This window comes from Acinonyx jubatus, chromosome C1, assembly GCF_027475565.1.
Source record: "Acinonyx jubatus isolate Ajub_Pintada_27869175 chromosome C1, VMU_Ajub_asm_v1.0, whole genome shotgun sequence".
NCBI classification, from domain to species: Eukaryota; Metazoa; Chordata; class Mammalia; order Carnivora; family Felidae; genus Acinonyx; species Acinonyx jubatus.
The window spans coordinates 189,601,583-189,622,744 of NC_069381.1; the positions used below are offsets into that span (position 1 = coordinate 189,601,583).

A 21,162-nucleotide genomic window follows, 5' to 3' on the forward strand; every position below is an offset into this window, starting at 1 on the left:
CTACCCTCTTCCTTGTAGGCCATACAGACTTTGATTCTCAGGCCACCCGCTCAGCTGATTTATGTCATTTAACAAGACATTATGACTATGAAGGAAGGAGCACAGGAACCAAAGGAACAACCTGTGCATTAAATGTTTGTAACCAATAGTAACACAGAATAAAACTAAGAAAACACAGGCTTCAACTGTGAAAAAGAGGACGAGAAACTTAGTTCTATTCCCAAAGCTCCTAAGCAAGGCTTTGTTTCGCCGATGCCGTCTATACGTCGGTTAGTCCTCTGAGGCTCTGATCAAAGGGTCGTCCAGGTACCAAGTGGAGACAAAAGTGGTAGAAAGGCAACAAATTCAAAATCCAAACCAAATAAAGTCACTTCCGATGGGACCACCCAAACCGCCCGTTGAAAAGGAAAGGGAGGGTTTTTTTTAAGCAGATAGATTTTCAACATTTTTTCCCATTCCTTTTATAGACAAAGGTTACATGATGAGACCAAGTTTATATGCCAGTTAGTACTGCAGAGGTCAAGGATATCGAGCTTTAACACAGCTTCCATTTCAAACTTCATCTTTTTTTTTTTTTTAAATAATTTTGCCCCATACCTGGGATTATTTGTGCCTCAGCCTCTCCCTCATTTTAACCCCTTCGACTCCTAAAACTCTACATTCATTTATTTGACAAACATGTATTAAGCACGTCACGTGTACCAAGCCCTATTTTAGGTGCTGGAGATAAAGTAGAGAGAGGGGTCAGTAGAGAACCAGGTCGATAACCAAGGAGCTTATATTCCAAAGGGAAGATGTTTGGAAGCATTTGTTGGCTAAGAATATCTCCCTTTGTTAAAGTTAATTTTTCCATGCAACTTAAATCACCTTACTACTTTAGAAAGGAGTTCTTACATAGAAAGAACTTAGACTTTCCTGGGAACCAGATCCAAAGACTTACAGGTTCTAATACAAAACAGTACTATTTTCACCACAGTATTAAAAATAAGAATGCTAATGCAGGTCACAGCCATTGCTTACGCTCACTCAATGACCTCTGCACAACAGCCTACTTCAGAATCTAGAAATGTTTGGAGCATCACTGAGGGGCGCTGAAAGGGAACTAGGGACAGACTGGTGAAAGGAGAAAGGAACAGAAGAGAAAGAATGGAGAGAAACAGCCAGGAAGGAGGAAGATACTAATAAAAAGAGAAATACAGAGGAGGTGGGGCTACAGAATGAAATAGAAAGAGAGCGTGTGCATCAGAGTGACAGGACCCATCGAACAATAGGACCAGGTTGAGGACACAGAGACACCAAATTTAAAGAGGTGCTCATTCTCAAAGTCATGCATGTGCCTAAATATCTTGGTTTCCCTTCCTAATCCCCGCCTTGGCACCCAGGACCCCTTAGTAACCGCATCAGTGCCACTGGTACTCAATGCTGGGCTGTAATAAGTGCAATCGCATCTCACTTTCTCCCGGTTGGACATAGATGCACAAGAATTGCTGAGACTCAGGTTCTTTCTACCTCTCATGCCATCTCCTTCCTGAAGAGGCTCTCCCTCTTTTCTGTTCAGGGTTGTTGTGCTGTCGAGCTCTTAGGGGATTGCTAGCTGTTTCACAGGGGTAACTTTTGTGTCTCCAACTGATGTTTGAGCAACTGGAAGACAGACGCCACGTCTGTCCACAAGGCCAAGGAGAGTGATGGGCACACAGTAGGTTCCAATTAAATGATTAAATGAACGATTGGTTGGTCGGTTAGTGGTGGTGCTGCTGCTCAGCTGTAGAGCTAGAAATGGAGATAATAACCTTTAGCTCATTTTTTGCAGGCCACCCAAGTCACATTTCCCCTAAGCAGCTATAGGTCACACACAACAGGTGTGCGAAGATCTAAGGGTGACACTGAGGAAGAATCAGAGACCCCCCTGGATGACAGTGGAAAAAGAAAGCAAAATACAAAACAAGTGTCTGTGTGAAAAGGAGGATGAGACTTGAGTCCACTAAGAAGTGATTATCTTTTGCTTCAATAACAGAATGCCCAGACTGTCATCTCTCCCACGTATGAGGGTGGGGGGCTACTGTGTATGCAGCTGAAATGCAAAAGAACCTAATCTGCAGAGAAAATCCCCAATTTCCATTCCGGGTAGAATATTGTTAGTTGCTATGTTAAGCCCAACACTACAAAGGAACTAAAGTCTTTGGTTCTCTTTGTGCTTATGAACAGCCCCCTAAGCATAAGGGGGGAGTTTAGCCACTGGATAACACCTGTCTGGGGTGTGTTGGTCCTCTACATCAGCCTGGCCCATCGGCAGAGCAAGCGTGATCTGGCCTGTGCAGGTGAGTAGTAGACAATCGTCAATGTTTAGGAAAATCACCGCCAAACACCATTTGCTTGATCTCAGCACCACTTCTGGATCCCTGGATCTGCAACCCTTTTTAGGCCAACCTGGTTTGAACAAGATCTCACCAGCGCTTGAGCCTCAGCTGCCCTTGCCCTGGTTTTCCAAACCCTGCATCGCATCTCACGGGCAACACAGCTCTTGCCCCCTGGGACATGCCGTGCGGCTGGTATCCTGACTGAGCCAACCCTGGTGGCCCTGTGAGTGCAGTGACTCAGACACCAGGAAACCACTGACAAAGCAGCAAATAGGAATGGCAGCAATTACAAAATTCTCCACCGCGCTGGAACCAGGTCTGCGTGTGGCTGGCAGATGAGGCCAGGAGACATCCCCATCCCTGCTGGTATTTATGCCAACTGATTTACCTGGGGCCTGAGGGGACCTCAAGGGAGCATGTGATTTCTGTGTACAATCGGGATCCAAACATATGGGCATAGCAGGTGGAATGGGAGGAAGTGGGGAAGGGAAGGCACCCTGAGTCAGTTTGCATGGAGGGAAAGCAGGGCACCCGACAAAGGCCACACAGTGACGGGAAGAGCCTGGAGTGTAAACCAGATTCAGCAACACGTGTTAAAAATCTGGGAGAAGTCATGCTTCTGACTCAAACTGGTTGCAGGTAGTTGGATGACCCCATCCCAGCTGCTCCACGTGCATGTGCCAGGGAGAGAAAGAATTCAGTGTATGAAATAAACCCTTATTAAACCCTATCATAACCGGGGGCGTATGCAACCCTGCTGTAGGATCTTCTGTAGCTAATCATCACATGGAAGAAGGGTTCTCCTCTTTTTTACCAAAGCCTGCCAAGTTGTCAAGGCCTGTGTAGCTGGGGAGTAGTGGATGCCAGGACAGAGGCCAACCGGGTCATTAAGGTCAGAGGCTGGGGCTGATGTGTGGGCCCTGTAAGGTACCCCTTAGGCACTCTCAGGACTACACTTTGGTGAAAGGGTGCTGAGGATGGAGAAGAGCTTTGCAAACTTTCATGGAGTTGGTGGAGATGTGAGCACTGAACATAATGGTACCTATTCCTGCTCACTGGCTGGTAAAGCTTGGGGATCTATTCGTTATGCCCACGCACCAAATATCCTAGTCCCTTTTTAAGGGTGTCAGGAGATATCTGATCTACCAGAACCAGTCATGCTGGTTCTGTCCTAGTGATAAGAGGTCAGTAACTAGGGCACCATCAAGGACCTTAGCTTCCATTGGTCCAGAGAAGTGGGCTCTCTCCACGTAGAGAAATAGGAAGCCCTTCCTAATCACTATACCCACACTGGCCCTTTTGTTCCATCATGAAACCACCTGTGCTATCCAGAGCCTTCCTTTGCTCCAGCAAAGATGACAGAAAGCCTTCACTGTACACAGACATCCAATGTCAGCCCCGTCATCTGCCACATTCCAGTATTATCTATTGTATTCTGTGCATCTCCAGCCAGAGAGGAGGACGAGCAAAGCTTTCCACAGTGTTTTTTCATGTGCCTAATCATCCCAGGCATGCCTCTGGTTTCCTCCCTGGCCCTCCAAGCTCAAAGTTTGTTTCCTTCTGTGGTGAATGTGGGCACGTCTCGCAGCTCAGGGTGGAGAGCCATGAATCATGAGCAAGAGGCACTAAGAACACTGCGTTTCTGCTGCTTCCCCCACAAGTCCCAGACAGCCTCGTGGGATCCAACTCTGACCCCAGTGGAGTTCTTCATCCATGACTGGTGCCTTCAGGAATGTGTCTGTGGGCAGCAAGAAGAGTTTCAAATGCAATAGAATGGGGCCACTGACTTTTTTCCTTTCTTTCCAGGCTGGATGGCAAGAGGGCCCTGAAGGTTGGTGAACTGCACGAGTAGGTAGACACAGAGGCCCGAGGCCTGCTGCTGAGTCATTTCAATCTGTTTCAGATTCGATTTGCTCAGTGCATGGAGAAGAACAAGGCTCCCAGTGGAGATATCATGTAGCTAGAGCCTAGAAGTATTCTCTTAATAGATGAAATTTAGAAAGAATTTGAATCTTCTGTGCTGGGGAGGTAGGTCGCCAATTGAAATGGTTGGGAAAAGGAAACATTTGGCTCCAGTGATTCCAAAGGACATTTCACTGATCTAAATATTTGTCCAGCTGAATTGCTATGTCCACTGTCACCTGCCTGGAATCAATATGTTCAAATCAAACACAGTCATCGGCATCTGAGCGTGGAGAAAGAACTTAAACCTGAGCTGGCAACTGGGAGGGTGAGAGAGGAATCAGACAAGGAGCTAGGACAGGGGAGCTCTTTGCCACCAAGTGAGGGACCTGCAACAATGGTCAATCCCCTAGAGTTCGCATCTGGATCCCGTGATTCAATGACAAGCTTCAGATCGTCGAGGTGAGGTGAATAACTTTGATAGTCAGGACAGCGTATGCATTTTTTGAGAAAGACTTTATCTATTGGAACAAACACTTGCTCTTTTTGCTTTAGCCTTGAACCTCTCAGGATGCAGACAGACCACTGTGCTCGGAAGGCACAGACAAAGCTGAGCATACCGTTCTCCTCACTTTTTAAGGAGTTTTCTTAAGATGCCTGTGTCAAGGCCTTTTGATTCTGAGTCATATGAGTGTTCTCCAAGGGGGTAAAAAAAAAAGGAGCACTTTTCGATTTAACACTGTTTCTCACCAAATGCATGCAAGTTGGCACAACAGGTAGCCCAGATGTTTACAGCCCCTGCGGCGGGTTCACAGAGGCACTAGCACCTTCCTAGGCCCTGCCTTACATGCAGTGTGGAATTAGGTGGTGAACCCATGACAGTGCAGGAGAATCAGGAAGGACCAGAGTCTCGCGGCTCCCATCGGCAACAGAGGAGTCTGCACATTTGTGTGGACAGCAGTGTGCCCAGGGGCCAGTTCCTGCCACTCCTGTCACCACAGCTATGCAGCCAAGGACACGTTGGATCTTGCGACCCACCCTCTGTGGACTGAAGGAAAAGCCCTTCTGGGCCCTATACATGCTCTTTATGTGCTTGTCCGGAAAGGAGAACGTAGCAAGACGCAGTGACCGTTTTTGTCATCGTTCTTAATGTGGTAGAGTGATTGCAAAAATGTCCCCAACTCTTCACCCTGCCACGAAGCCACACCTCTGCAGCGTGACGTTGCATTTCCTCCCACCAGTAAGTGTCTCCCTGCGCTTGTAAATCTGGACTGGTCTTGTGACTCACTTTGACCAACAGAATATAGGGTTAGTGATGGTGTGCCAGTTCTAAGCCTCAGCCTCAAGAGGCATTGAGCACTTGTGCCCTTTCTCTTGGACCCGTGATTGACCTATGATTGTGCTCTTTCTCCTGGACCATGGGAGCAAGCTGCGCTGCTGGATGAAAGAGACACTGCCCCGGTCCCCCTGTCACTCTCGCTGACAGCCAAACAACTGCCAGACTTCTGAGAGAGGCCTTCCTAGACCAGGCAGCCCTTGGCCCATCTGCCCGCTGACCACAGATCCGAGGAAGCCAAATCAGGATCAACCAAACCTGGCCCAAGTTAGCAGCACTGCCCGGCTGAGCCATAGACCTGTGAGCAAAAGCAAATGCCTGTCGTGGTAAGTCATTAACTTCGGGTGACTTGTAACACAGCAAGAGCCAAGTGTTACACTTACTCGATTCAGGGAGAGGGCACAGCATGACGGGATGGTGTAATACCACCCTTTGGGCGTCCACCTACTCATTTATTCCACAGATCGTGGTTGAACTTCTGCTCTGTAACCGGTACTGCTCCAAATTCTGAGGATGCAAGGTCCCTGCTCTCTTCGAGTTTGCATCCCAGTCTGGGAACACAAACCACAAATAAATAAATGAGTCAATAAAATAATAAAAATATCAGCTAGCAGTAATGCAGAGAGCCGCTGAAAGGGCATGTGATAAAGAGTAACTGTGTGGCTACTTTGGCTTTATGGCCAGGGAAGCCTTCCTTCTTGAAGAAAGATTTAACTTAGGCGAGAGGAGGTACAGAGCACAGAGGGCTTTTAAGCAAGGAAAAGAATTAGGATTTTCATGTCAAATGCACTAAGTGAGCTATTATCACTTTTTAATTTAATTTAATTTAATTTAATTATTTATTTATTTTTGAGAGAGAGAGAGAGAGAGAGAGAATGCATGAGAGGAGGAGAGGAGCAAAGTTAGAGGGAGAGAGAGAGAGAATCTTAAGCAGGCTCCGTGCTCAGCACAGAGCTCGACACGGGGCTCGATCCCACCACCATGAGATCATTCATGACCTGAGCTGAAATCAAGAGTCAGACACTTAACCGACTGAGCCACCCAGGAACCCCTAGTTATCACTTTTTTGAAACAAGAGTCTAACATAATGTGATTGATGTTTAAATGAATCCCGCTGGTGGCAGACATGGTTTTGTTGTTGTTTTTTAATGTTTATTTTTGAGGGAGAGAGAGACAGACTATGAGCAGAGGAGGGGCAGAGAGAGAGTGAGACACAGAATCCAAAGTAGGCTCCAGGCTCTGAGCTGTCAGCACAGAGCCTGACGCAGGGCTTGAATTCAGGAACCGTGAGATCATGACCTGAGCGGAAGTCAGACACGTAACCGACTGAGCCACCCCGGCTCTCCCAGACATAGAGCAGTTTTCAAGGGCCAAAAGTGGAAGAAGAAAATCAGTTAAGAAGCTCCTGCAACAATTTAGCTTGGGCCATGGTTATAGTAATTAAGATTAAGAGAAACATGGTTTAGGGGAAGAAATAATCGGTCTTGGGATGAGTTACGTGTGGAGTCAAAGGAGAGACTGGAATCCAGGGTAAGGGCAGGCCTGAGGGCTGGGCTGCTTGAGTCTTGGACGTCCATCCGTTAGGACAGGGAGAGGCCAAGTGTGTGGGAGGCCACATGGGCCTAAAGTCCTAGGGAGGGGTCAGCACTGCAGAATAGATTGGGGGTCACTGGCATGCACATGCCACAAGCGTTGGACTAGATGAGGTCACTGAGGACAGTAATTAGAAAAGCAGCACACACAAGGATAAGCCTTGGGACACAACCCCACCGATGGGCCGAGCAGCTGAGAAGGCTCCCGCAAAACAGACTGAGAAGGAACAGAGAGTAAAGGAAGGGGCAAATGACGAGGGACATATGGTGTCACCAAAAAAATCAAGAGGGCAAAATAGAGAGAAAGGAGGTTCTACTCTATGGTATTGAATACTCCTGACTGATACAGAGGACAGGAACCTTCCTGAAACCATTGAATTTGGCAATTGAATTGCCCTCTCCAGGACAATGATACACCCCAAACATAAAATGGATTGTGAAATTATTCTCTAGTCTCTCTGTCAAAGCAGCCTTCTGTCACTGGATAGTTGAATTCCTTAATACCAGCTGTCCCCACTCCTCTTAATCTCTGATCTCATAGGTTCAGTTATTCCTCAAATTTCATGATTTTCCAAAGGCCCAGAAATATGAAGACCCCTTAGGTGAATCCCTATAGGATTCTCTGGAATCTATAAGTTTCATGAAAACAAAGATGGCATCCATCCTGTTTACACGGTATCCCAGCAGCCACTGCAGTACCCACCCACAAATAAATTCTCACAAAACTTGAGTCCATGAATAAACATTAAATCCCATTTGGCCTCCTATCATCAATACTGTACATCTTCTTCTGGTAACCAAGCTGCCACTACCTTATCCCCCTGTGGATAGATGTGAGGCATTTTTTCAATATTCTCCAAACCGAGGCTTCTCAGGGTTAGGATCCTGTCTCGCTCTTCAATCTGTGTAGCATCAAGTGCTGCTCTATGGCCAGTTTCCTGGTACTGCTAGTGACTTCTCTGATGTGGACTTCTCATTGGCCGATGAGACTTTCCTGGTGACCTGCCCATCCCCACAGTTGGGACAAATCGTACCCCCAAATTATGTCTGAGGGTCCCATCTCCCAGGACTTTACCTTTAAGATTTCATAAGTGTTTCTTGCAGAATTTTTCAGCTGCTTTGTATTCAATTCACACATATGCATGGTCTGTGTGGCTGGATGCTAGGCTGAGTCTGTGTCAGCTCGGCCCAAAACGTTGTCTGTGTCTAAAAGTCAAGGTTACAATGCCTAGCACCGGTATCTGGGAGCATCCATGTGGCTTTTGGATCTCTGCAAGGGTATTACTTTTACCCTACAATTTTGACCTTGATGCTTGTGTGTGAATCAGTATCAGAGTTTGTGCTTCCAATACTTCATTTGGACCCTCTCTCAGAGAGGGGCATTCGGTAACCATTCCAAATGCACCTAGAATAAATCAGCTGCTAATCGGAGGGCAACTCTGTTTCCCAGGACAAGCAGGTGTTAGGAGGCAGAGCACTGAAAAGTCAGCCTCAGTTGATCTGAACAAAAGGCCACCCTTTTTCACCTTTAAACTGATTTCACCTAGAATCATGAGGGTTTTGGCAACTTTTAAAGGCCTTGGTAATTATTCTGGGCTCACCCCTGTAACTTTCTGCTACCACTTTCTACCGTAAATAACTCATATTTGCTTGGCCTGTGAAAGGAAATTATCGCAGAAACAAAATCAGATTTTAGCTGAAGTCAAGACACATATTAAATCTGATGCTTCACAGATGAATACAAGCCCCTCCACCTCTGACAGGCTTCTCCTGGCTGTGTGCAGACACTTAATAAATGCTTTTGATGAAGGTCCCTCTGTCTTAAAAGGAAATTAGATTGTTCTGACAATATCTCTTCATCGCTAAACTGCTGGTTATTATCCAGCAGCTTGTGATCCTCTAGGTGTTTGCAAATTGATTGTTTAATGTTTTGCATTCTTCTATGTCCACATTTCCAGGGTCAGCAGGCACATCTACAATTCCCAGTGTAGGTGATGTGTTTGTCCTTTGCTGGTCTTTGGGTGTTTCATTGAAAACACACACACACACACACACACACACACACACACACACTGTTTTGTTTCAAAACAATTTCCCAAGCTCTTCCTTCGTTCACTTCTTTGTATTTACTGACTACCAAACATGTATGAACTAGCACTGGGCTAATCACTGGGGATACATTGGTATGCAAGACAGCATAAAAGCTAGTGACTGTAATTTCAGATTGTAGTTAGGACCATGGATAAAATAAACAGGTGCTATGATGGAAAATAAATGTGACAGCCTTTCTGAATAGGAGCATTTTAAGCTGAGCTCTGGAGAGTGCAAGAGGGAGGGACAGCCTTAAAAAGTGAGTAAAAGGAAGTGATGGATGCAAGGGCCCTGTGGTCCTCTTCTGGTCTAGCACCTAATGGAAGGCAAATGGGAGTGGACTTTGGAAAGAGGGTGAAATGAAGGTAAGGGGTGGTCATATTATCAGGAAGCTTACAGGTTGGGTGAACATCCATCCCAGTTTGCTAAGAACAGTCCTCATTTAGACCGTTGTACCTGAGTAATTACTGATAAGGCTCTTTATTCTCAAAAGTGTCCTGGTTTGCATAATAAATTATATGGCCATCCTATTTTTAAAGGGCAGGCCAAAGAGTTGGGATTTTATAATATGAAAGATAGAAAATCAGGAAGGATATTAAGCAGAGATATGAGAGAATTTGATTTGTGTTTCCAGACTGTTCCACCTGTAGTCTAAAGGGGGCCAAGCATGCAAGTGAGAGAGAGCTGTAGTAAGGCTACTGTAGTGACCCCGGGAAAAGTGGATGGTCAACAGAGAATCACATTTAGAAAATATCTTATGCAGGGATGCCCAGCTGGCTCAGTTGGTGGAGCGTGTGACCCTTGATCTCAGGAGTGTGGGTTTGAGCCCGCCCCATGTTGGGTATAGAGATTATTCAAAAATAAAATCTTTAGAAAATGTATGTATCTTATGTTAAGCAATAGTCTATCATCTTTTTCCTTTTCAAGCCCTCAGTGCTGGTTCCAGTAGACTAGACACTATGGTGCTCTGTGGAGGTCCCACCCCTTCGAGACTGAGCCCTCTCTTCCTCCAGCTGCCAAAAGTGTTAGCTCTTGATGGCTCACAGCTAAGTTCCTCCCCAGGAATTACAGAAGGGAGCTGCCTTACTCGAGTTATGCCCCCTCCTGGGAACAGTGCATGTCTGATTAACTGGTTGGTATAGGGGTACAAAGGCCCCATCCCCTTGTCTCAACTTGGGACATCTCTGAAGGGCCATCCCAGCTCCAGAGCTCCAGGTAAAACCCACTGAGGCCTCTGTTGCGGGTGCATCACTGTTCAATCCCCTCACCCTCCAAACAGGGGCTGTTCCCACCGCACTGCCCCCAAAACACTTGCATGCAAATATCCGCTGCAGAGTCTACTGCCTGGGGAACCTGGCCTACAATCCCTGTGTTAGCACAACTTTCCATTAAAATATGTCTTTGGTGTTACCTACCCTGACATCTCCACATCTAATCAGGAGGTAAAGCTTCCCTGGTGCTTTCTGCTGGGTATATAAAGAATCTTTTCCTATTGTCTTTTATGTCCTTTGTAAATTGAATCACCTACTTTGTTTTGACCTGGATAATTTTCTCTGCAAACAGTTGTTCTGGTTCATGCTACTGGCTTCCTGTAAACTGGCACCCTTCCCACTTTTTGCTGCATTCCACATGCTTATTTCAGATCTTGCAAAACAACAGCTCTTCTTTAAACACCTTGATTTTTGATTACCTAAATTTAGTTTCTTCTTTTTGTACTTGAATTATTTCCTTAGGGAATGTAAAGATCACATAAATTCCCCCTTTATTTCTTTTATTCATGAGATTATTCCTGGTATTTCTATACAGTAATTTGAAATCTATTGAATACTGAAATAAATTACAGTAGGACCCCATTCTTCATAGCTCATTATCACCAAGAATGCACTGCATCATGGATTAAATCATGCTCTCCCAAAACATAACCACAACCAACAAAAGATGGATGCTGGGTCATTAGAGGATAATAAGAGAGAGTCGGCAATCTTTACAAAGTAACACATCACGTCTTCACTCCCTCACAGGCATAAGAGGGATAAACAAGCATGCAGGTGGGGGGGGGATGCACCCTAGGAACGGGGAGGGGAACGTCCACACACTTTGAGCACAGGGGCTTGCTGATGCAACCTGGTGAGGTCTCTTAACTTGTTTCCAGTCACCTAGCCAGTTGAAGTTTCCCCATCCCACCTTTGCTCATTGTGAAGAGCACACGGGAGGAGGCAAAGACTTGCATATCTTATTTCTCCCCATTCATTCACTCAACATTCTTGAGCACCTGCCATGGTGCTACGCCCAGGTAGCACTGTACTAGGCATAGAGCATGTTGGAAAACCATTCACGCTCCCTCCACCCCACCCCTACCACCGCCACCAATCATGACATACAATGTGTCTCTTGGTCCTGAATCCCAAAACAGTATAATAATAAAAATATTCCACTTTTTTGTTTTGCTTTTAATAAGTTTCCTTTCATTAAAAGTCAAAACTTCCATTTCAGGTTATCTGTCCTTAGCACAACTTCTACTGTGGAAATCTTTAATCCTCCAATTAAACTTTCCAGTTTTAGAAAGATTAGGTCAAAAAAAGTAGCTTCTTTAGTTGACCCAGAAGCAACCATTGTACCTAATAGTTTTCAATCACTTGCTTTCACTTTTATTTCTGAAACATCGGTTATATGATGCACTTCTCACTTCCAGCTTGTGTCATAGTAGAAAACATGTGGAAACCAGTTAGAACTTCAGCTCTGCAATTTATGAGCTGTTGGATCAGTCTCCTTAGTCTCTCAAAGCCTCAGTTTCCTCATCTGTCAAAGGGAAAGAACACATAATTTAAAGGATTTTATGAAGGTCAGACATTCCCTGCTCATGGATTGGAAGAATAAATATTGTCAAAATGTCAATACTACCCAAAGCTATCTACACATTCAATGCAATCCCAATCAAAATTGCACCAGCATTCTTCTCGAAACTAGAACAAGCAATCCTAAAATTCATATGGAACCACAAAAGGCCCCGAATAGCCAAAGTAATGTTGAAGAAGAAGACCAAAGCAGGAGGCATCACAATCCCAGACTTTAGCCTCTACTACAAAGCTGTAATCATCAAGACAGCATGGTATTGGCACAAAAACAGACACATAGACCAATGGAATAGAATAGAAACCCCAGAACTAGACCCACAAACGTATGGCCAACTCATCTTTGACAAAGCAGGAAAGAACACCAATGGAAAAAAGACAGTCTCTTTAACAAATGGTGCTGGGAGAACTGGACAGCAACATGCAGAAGGTTGAAACTAGACCACTTTCTCACACCATTCACAAAAATAAACTCAAAATGGATAAAGGACCTGAGTGTGAGACAGGAAACCATCAAAACCTTAGAGGAGAAAGCAGGAAAAGACCTCTCTGACCTCAGCCGTAGCAATCTCTTACTCGACACATCCCCAAAGGCAAGGGAATTAAAAGCAAAAGTGAATTACTGGGACCTTATGAAGATAAAAAGCTTCTGCACAGCAAAGGAAACAACCAACAAAACTAAAAGGCAACCAACGGAATGGGAAAAGATATTTGCAAATGACATATCGGACAAAGGGCTAGTATCCAAAATCTATAAAGAGCTCACCAAACTCCACACCCAAAAAACAAATAACCCAGTGAAGAAATGGGCAGAAAACATGAATAGACACTTCTCTAAAGAAGACATCCGGATGGCCAACAGGCACATGAAAAGATGTTCAGCGTCGCTCCTTATCAGGGAAATACAAATCAAAACCACACTCAGGTATCACCTCACGCCAGTCAGAGTGGCCAAAATGAACAAATCAGGAGACTATAGATGCTGGAGAGGATGTGGAGAAACGGGAACCCTCTTGCACTGTTGGAGGGAATGCAAATTGGTATAGCCGCTCTGGAAAGCAGTGTGGAGATTCCTCAGCAAATTCAAAATAGACCTACCCTATGACCCAGCAATAGCACTGCTAAGAATTTATCCAAGGGATACAGGAGTACTGATGCATAGGGGCACTTGTACCCCAGTGTTCATAGCAGCACTCTCAACAATAGCCAAATTATGGAAAGAGCCTAAATGTCCATCAACTGATGAATGGATAAAGAAATTGTGGTTTATATACACAATGGAATACTACGTGGCAATGAGAAAGAATGAAATATGGCCTTTTGTAGCAACGTGGATGGAACTGGAGAGTGTGATGCTAAGTGAAATAAGCCATACAGAGAAAGACAGATACCATATGGTTTCACTCTTATGTGGATCCTGAGAAACTTAACAGGAACCCATGGGGGAGGGGAAAGAAAAAAAAAAAAGAGGTTAGAGTGGGAGAGAGCCAAAGCATAAGAGACTGTTAAAAACTGAGAACAAACTGAGGGTTGATGGGGGGTGGGAGGGAGGAGAGGGTGGGTGATGGGTATTGAGGAGGTCACCTTTTGGGATGAGTACTGGGTGTTGTATGGAAACCAATTTGACAATAAATTTCATATATAAAAAAAATAATAATAAAAAAATAAAATAAAATAAAGGATTTTATGAAGGTCAAAATGAATCCTGGCAGTAAAGGCTTGAACCATGCCTGACACGTGGTACATATTCTAACCATAGGTTCCCTTCACCTTTCCTGCCCAGAATGTCCATTCATTCATTCGACAAATTCACGTTGATGCTTAAATTGTGCAAGGCACTGCTTCAGGCCCTAAGGACATAAAATGGGTAAGTAGGACAATGTACCTACTGTTATGCAGCTTCTATTCTAGTGGGAGGAGACAGGCAGTAAATAAATAAAAACATAGCAGGCAGCGATAAGTGCTAGGATTAAAATTAATCTGGAAATACATGGGGTGTGGTTGTGCTTTATGTTGTGTGGTCAGGGAGGGCCTCTCTGGGGAAGTAAAGTTTGAGCTGTGACATAAACGACAAGAAGAAGTAAAGTCAACTGAACATGTGAAAGAGGAGCTCTCTAGAAAGAGGATGTAGCTAGTGGGAGCCCTCAAGAAGGAACAGACTTGGACGACTTTCTACAAGGAGTAGGAGAGTGGTGGGCAGAGGCCTGACCATTGTGGGCTACTTGGTCAGAGGAAAGAGCTTGTATTTTCTTCTCAGTGCAATGAGGAGCCTGTGGAGAATTTAAAGCAAAGGAGGAACAGGATCTGACCTACATGAGTCTGAACCATCAGGAAGGATGGGCCAACAAGAGTAGAAGGAGGGAGATCATTTAGGAGGCTCTTGCGGTCACACAGGTAAGAGATGTTGGAGGCCTGGAGCACCATGGGGGCCACAGGGATGGTGAGAGGTACACAGGCGCTGGGGAGGTCTCAAAGCAACCGTCATCTACAGGTCTGCAGTTGGGCTGAATGGAGGAGAAAAGCAAGGGGCCAAGGAAGATTCCTAGGACTAGACTAGCCACAGAGGTGCCATTTACTGAGACAGAGGACACAGGGGCAGGAGCATATTTATGGGAGAAAAACAAGATTTCAGTGCTGGACATTAAAAGTTTGAGAGGCCTCTTCAACATCTAAGGGAATATGACTATAAAGCAATACATAACAGAGTATATGAGTGTGGGTTTCCAAAATGGACCAGGGCTTAAGAATAGGGGTATACATTTGAGAGACATGACTCTAACGATGGTATTTAAAGCCACAGAACTGGATGAGATTCCCCAAAGTAAGGATGTGGATGGAGAAGAAGAGGAGTCAAGGTGCAGATCCCGAGGCAAAGCAACACTTAGGGGTCCAGCCAAGGATTCTAAGGAAGAAAAGCCAGTAGAGAAAAACCAAGAGGGTATGAAATTACAAAAGCCAAGAGAGTGTTAAGCAATGAGGGTATGACTTACAACTGCTACAGTCACTGGGCTTACTTCACAAGAACACCATTATCAGGAAACCAGCATTATACCCAATCACCCACCTGTCAACCCCAGGAGCCATTTCAGCATTCACTCCTCAGATATATCAGTGTTATGGGTCGCACTGTGTCAATAAAATAAGTTATGTTGGAGTCCTCACCCCGGTATCTCAGAATGAGACCTAATTTAGAGATGGGGTCTTTACAGAGGTAATCCAGTTACAATGCGGCCATCAAGGTGGGTCCTAATTCAATATGGCCAGTGTCTTATAAAAAGAGGACAACAGAGATACACCCAACGCCCAGGGAGACCGCCAACGTGAAAACAAAGGTCGAGATCAGGTTGATGGAGCAGATGACAAGGAACACCAAAGATGGTCAGCCAACCACCAGAAGCCGGGAGACAGGCAAACACCGACTCTCGCTCGCGGCCTCATGGCCTTCGGAAGGGCGCCATGTCTCAATTTTAGGCCTCTCGTCAGAATTCCGAGAAAATAAATTTCTGTTAAGCCACCCAGTTTGCGACACTTTGGCCAGGCAGCTTCAGCAAACAATACAGGCCTTCAGCACGCTGTCACAGCAGGGGTCTCCTCTCCGGGTGGGCAAAACACAAGCTAGGTTTCTGGGACGGTGTTAGCCACTGTGGGATCCCTCCGTGGGCTTTGTGCTCAGGGTTTGGAAGTGGAACAGTGTCGCCAGCCCTTGTAAGAACACTTGAAACACAATCACACGAGGTGAGTAGTGTGAAGGCTACAAGCTTTAGGGTAAAAATGAAGCAATATGCTGGAGGGAAGCAAATCGGAGGGAGCATGTCTAGTCAATACGGAAGAAGCGAGGAAACCTGCCATAAAAGAAAGCATCATTGTTCATGTGGCGTTCGGCCCCCAGAAGTAACCCCAGATGGGGGGGGAAGGTCCCCCTCCACTCTGCCTGCCCAAATGAGAGATGGCTTGTTTGGACAATGTACACACTTCAAAAGCCTCCTCTTTCACTCTGCCTATTTCTGTTCCCACAAGGCCCACAGTTTCTCTTTTTATCCTAAATTTATAAAATGCCAAAGAAAATATGACTTTTTAGAAGATTCAAAATCTGGAAAGTACCCTTAAGGTATTGCAGTTAAGCTGTTTTTGATGATAAGGAGCAGATACCCGCAAATGCGTTCAACTCGGATTGGGGGCCAGGGGACTGAAGTCAGGAAGCCCCATGAGGTAGTAAGAGAGACATTCTGTTGAAACCAAGATCTTCTGTAATAAAAATAGATCACACTTACACAGCATGCCAGGCACCCTGATAAATGCTTTATGTGTGTTAGCTGATTTCTTCCTCACAATAGCCCTTTGAGGGAGATACTGTACTTCTCCCCATTATACAGATGAGGAAGCCAAGGTAAAAACAAAACAAAACAAAGAGTAAGTGCCAAGGTTAAAAGCTAGCAAGTAAGGAGCCAGGATTTGAACCAAAATGGGCAGGCTTCAAGGAATGTTCCTTTAAGTACAGGTTTATGCTACTCCATGGGAATCCAAATGGAATGGAAGCAGATTAAGGATTTTCCCTTTCTCCCTCCTTCCGTCTAACTTTCTCCCCACTTCCTTCTCTCTCTCCTTCTCTCCCTCCACCCTCCTCTTTCCACTCTTCTCTTTACACCTCCCTCTGACTCTCTTAGTATTTCTCTTCCCCCTCTTTTATGTGTGTACTCTGTTCTCCTTTGCCTACTAACTAGTTTATTCTTTCTGTATGCTCTGTGTTGCCTTTTTGTACCCAACAGCTTCTACTTAATCCTAACTCCTACTCCCTTGTACCTACAGCCTGGACATGGCCCACTTTGGCTACTCCAAACTCACATTGGTCACTACCTCACTGGGATTTCTTAAGAATCCCAGCGCACAAAGTCCAATTGGCTCTGTCCATGAGCTGCCCCCCAATCCAAATGGCTATGGCTACCTACTGAGTCACAGGGAACGAAATATGGCGGCCCACTCAGGGCAGCCACCAAGAATGATGCCTAGTAAGCAAAGCATCACCTTCATTTTTGACAGAAAAACTGTCTACTGATCACGTCTGTCACAGATAAGCCTGCCAGCCAAGTCCCCACCGCTCCCTGGCCCATGCCCGAGCATACGATGCCCCTGGTATAATAATGCTCACGCATGCTGTGCATCTCTGTGCGATGTGGGTAGCTGATTGCAAGTGAATAAATGAGAATCTTGTCTGGCTCCTTCGAGAGAAGACAAATGGGCTGGAGTTGCGAGGCATATCGGAGAGAAGGGGAACCCAGGCATCAGGAGGAGGCAAAAGACAGAGAATCACATCGTTCCGTGAAACTCATCAGAGATCTGCCTCTTCGACAAAGCAAGGTCTCCATCTGTCTTGGGAGTAAAAGCTGGACACCGGAAAAGAGAAGCTGCCTTGGTAAAAAGTCAAAGGGAACTCAACCTAGGCCAGGGGTAAGCTCGTATTTGAACTAGAAAGAGAAATTCAATTCTTCTGGGAGAAAAGGAAAAGATGCTGAGCTACAAGGAGGCTGGGCTCACACAGCCAGATTAAGACATCTTGCCTAGAGCACATGGCGTCTCTGTATCAGACTTCTGTAGTCCCCAAACAGTGAATCAGTCTCTGCAAGAGACACCTGCACTCGCAGGCCTGGATACAGAAAGGTATGTAGAAAGCAAGTCTGCTAGCAATTTCTTTTTTTTAAAGGTGACTCTATTCCAAATAAAGTATTCAAATGATACATTATTATGTTTCCACATAATCCCTTAACAGATTTGAACAGCCTTATTATAGAGTTGGACAGGTGTTAGTATCTTGCTTTATCCCAGCCTTCCACACCTTGCAAGATCATTCAGCCTTCCTCCTGGAAATTTTGCTCTCGTCTTTAATACACTGAATTACTGAAAATAGGTTTTCCATATACTTGGAGAGCAAAAATATTTTTCTCATTAAAAATAGAATCACAACAGGCGCATAGATATCTAAACAAAGGGTACCCCAAATCTCATATCCAGACAGCGAATCTATTTTTCAGGACTGCCACAAACATCTAAAAAACTCCCCTACCGCTCAAGCAGGATTTATGGAACTAGTATAATGTGTTGATGATTAACCTTGTCAACTTACTTCTCGAATAACCCCTCCTCGTTTATGCCCTGGTAGTAAAAGATTCCCTTCTCCTATGAAGGAAGTCCAGAATGAAAAGTGGGTTGTTGCCATGGCAACAGAACACAAGGCAGAGAACTCCAGAGAAGGGGGAGGTCTCTATACCCAAGGCCACAGCCACAAGAAAGCCCCAGGCCCAGAGTGGTGGCAGCAAAGCGAAGCAACCTGCTATGACTTCACACTGCCAGATGGCCCGCTGTTGACACAGGGTTCCCCCCAACTGCTAATTATTTGCATAACTCTGGATCATTCATTCAAAGGAAAATAAGGAATTCATTTAAATATGCATTGATATACTTACCAGTTTTTCTCTTTGAACAGCGTAGCATTGGAAACTTTCTCCACAAACATTTAACACAGTGCCTTACACATAGAAGCTACTTAAGAGGGGTGTATGTAATGATTTACTGGGTCCCTTCTTGAGCTAGGTACTACTCAAGATACAGAAATGAAAAAGACAAGTTCCCTCTTCTCAGAGAGGGTAGACATGCACATATAATCAAGATCCATATAACCTTACATGCCACCTTGATGCTACAGCCTTGCCCAAGGTAGGGGGGGGTAGGGGGGTTTCAGAAGACAGCCCTACCCTGGAGGAGAACACAAGAAAGGGGAGTGAGGCGCAGAGGGTACGTGCCCCCTACCGCCTGATCTGAGTCCTGAGGATGATTGAAGAGCTAAGGGTGCTCCTTGATTGTTTGCTGTTTGTTTTTGTCTGCTCGCTCTGAGATACCCATGACAGACAGGATGGCAAGAGCGAAGGCCCAAAGGTAAACAGTAGCACGGTCCATGTCAAGAAAGCATAGGCAGTTTGCCGTCCTCGAACAGGAATGTGCAGGGCAGGGAATGGCAGGAAGTGAACCTGGACGCACAGGTCACCAAAGCGTTGACGGAGCATGGAAGTGCCTCCCCTGGGAGAGCCTGGACTGTGGTTTCTGGACAATGGAGGCACCGACTTGGCGAAGCCTGCTTTCTGGAAGGACTCTTTCGCAGCAGTATGGAGAACTGCTTAGCAGGTAGCACCGTACTCAAGAGGGCCAGCTCCAACGGGGCTTCAGACATCCAGGCAAGAGACCATAAAAGCCTGAGTCAGACTAGGCTATTAGGGATGGAAAGGGTGAGGATAGATTCTAGAAACGCTGAGTAAGTAAAATCACGTAGCTCCTCAGCATGACTCACCTCCCCAAATCCCTAAGACCCAAATCTCCATCCTCCTCTCCATACCAATTCGAACACTAAGAAAAACCTGGGCAAAGAAGGGTAAGATTGGCAGCGACTGGCGCTCCTTGCATAGTACATGGCTTATACATTCATTGAACCACTTAAAATGATCACAGTCACTTTCAACCCTATTGGCTGAGTTGATGGACAGGCAAAAAACATTTCTTTCGTGGATTTATTCCACTGCACTGTTTCCAATCATTATGGGTCATAGAGGTCAGAAACAGAAAGGAGATTTTTAGAAAGACTCTGAACAATGTATCAGTGCCAACTCAGAGCGACAGACGAAACAAAACAGATAATGTTTTGCGTTGAGATAGGATCGTTCCTTTGAGGTTCTCCCGGGTTCACAGTGAATATTAATTTTTAGAGCATTCCTATAACGTAGACAAGTGGCAAAGGGGTTTGGCTCCATTTCAGGGGGGGGGAAAGGAAAAGATACTAGTGCCTGGAGAGATGAACTGATTTATCAGAGGCGAGGCAGGCTGGAGGCAAGCCTAAGGACAGGGTTTGGGCTTCTCGGTTTCCTCTCCTGGTTTTATCATCTCAACCTGTCCTAATGAGGTTATTGTACTTAACATAGCCTGTCCAGATCTCATCTGAAAAGAGGAAGCAAAGACCTGGGTAATTTTCCAGATAATTTCTTTAAGAGGAAAAAAAGCAACCTCTCTTCCCTCCAAATTGTTTATAATTGATGCAATACAGGAAGTCTCACTGCTTTTTAATGAGTTCCCAAACTCAAATTGCACCATTTAATTTTTTTTTTTTTTTTGGAAATCTACATTTGCCTGAAATATCTCAGTAATTCGAGTAGAAAGGGAGGTTTTGCCTCAATTATGAAAATGACCTCAACTTGCTTCTTGGTGCAGCGATGGAACGAGAGGGCAGTGCACGGTATCCTGGCTGTAGGAAGCAAGCCCTTCCCCTGTGGCCTAGGATGGACCCCTTTTGGTGCTGAGATGGGGGCACAGGGAAACCCCGCGCTGGGGCTCGACACTGTGATCCTTTCCGTTGTCCACTATAAATTCGTAGGTCATTTTGCATGTGCCAGGACTCCAGTGGACATCGCCTGCTTTGCTGAGCTTATACACAGCTGAAAATGTAAGACTTATGTTAGCGACTGGAAAAAAAATGACTCAGTTCTTACTAAAAGGTCAGCCTTGGATTCAGGTTTTATATACATATTGCATTGATGGGTAAACCGAGCTAACAGTGATGAGGCGAGGAAAGGATTGCGTTCCTTTTTTTTTTTTTAACCAAAGCACCCATCTCCACTCTTTGTCTCACTCCAGTCCCGTTATCTGTCACGCTGCTTCTGTCCCGCCTCATTCAGCCACTCTCCCCTGGCTCTTTTTTTCTTGCACCTCTCAAGATAGAGTCACCTGCTTCTGGGCGAAAAGCCTGCCTTCCAGTGTGGTCCACGGGCAACATTTCAGGTAAGGAGAAGGAGCCCTATCCTGAAGTAGCAGCTTTGGAGGTATACTGTGAGTCTATAGGAGGACCCCAAGAGTTTGCCTTTTCACCGGACAAAAGCTTCAGATCTTGACTATGAACAGAGGCAGCTCCTCTGGGCTGGTGTGCCTGCTGCCCTGCTGCTTCCAGCAGTCAGAAGAGCCACGGACCAAAGACGCTCGCCAGGCCACCCTGACGCCCA

At 45.5% G+C, this 21,162-nt stretch overlaps 1 long non-coding RNA gene across 2 annotated transcripts; it reads left to right on the top strand.

The window, feature by feature from the left end:
• Positions 1-5,793: 5,793 nt before the first annotated feature.
• LOC113597052 (uncharacterized) lies at positions 5,794-17,867 on the top strand. Of its 2 annotated transcripts, XR_003417907.2 has the most exons (4): positions 5,794-5,921; positions 13,890-13,997; positions 14,388-14,524; positions 14,925-17,867. It is a non-coding gene; the product is annotated as an uncharacterized LOC113597052 (long non-coding RNA). The 2 variants fall into 2 exon arrangements; XR_003417906.2 differs by having other exon boundaries at positions 14,388-17,867.
• The last annotated feature ends 3,295 nt before the right edge of the window (positions 17,868-21,162 follow it).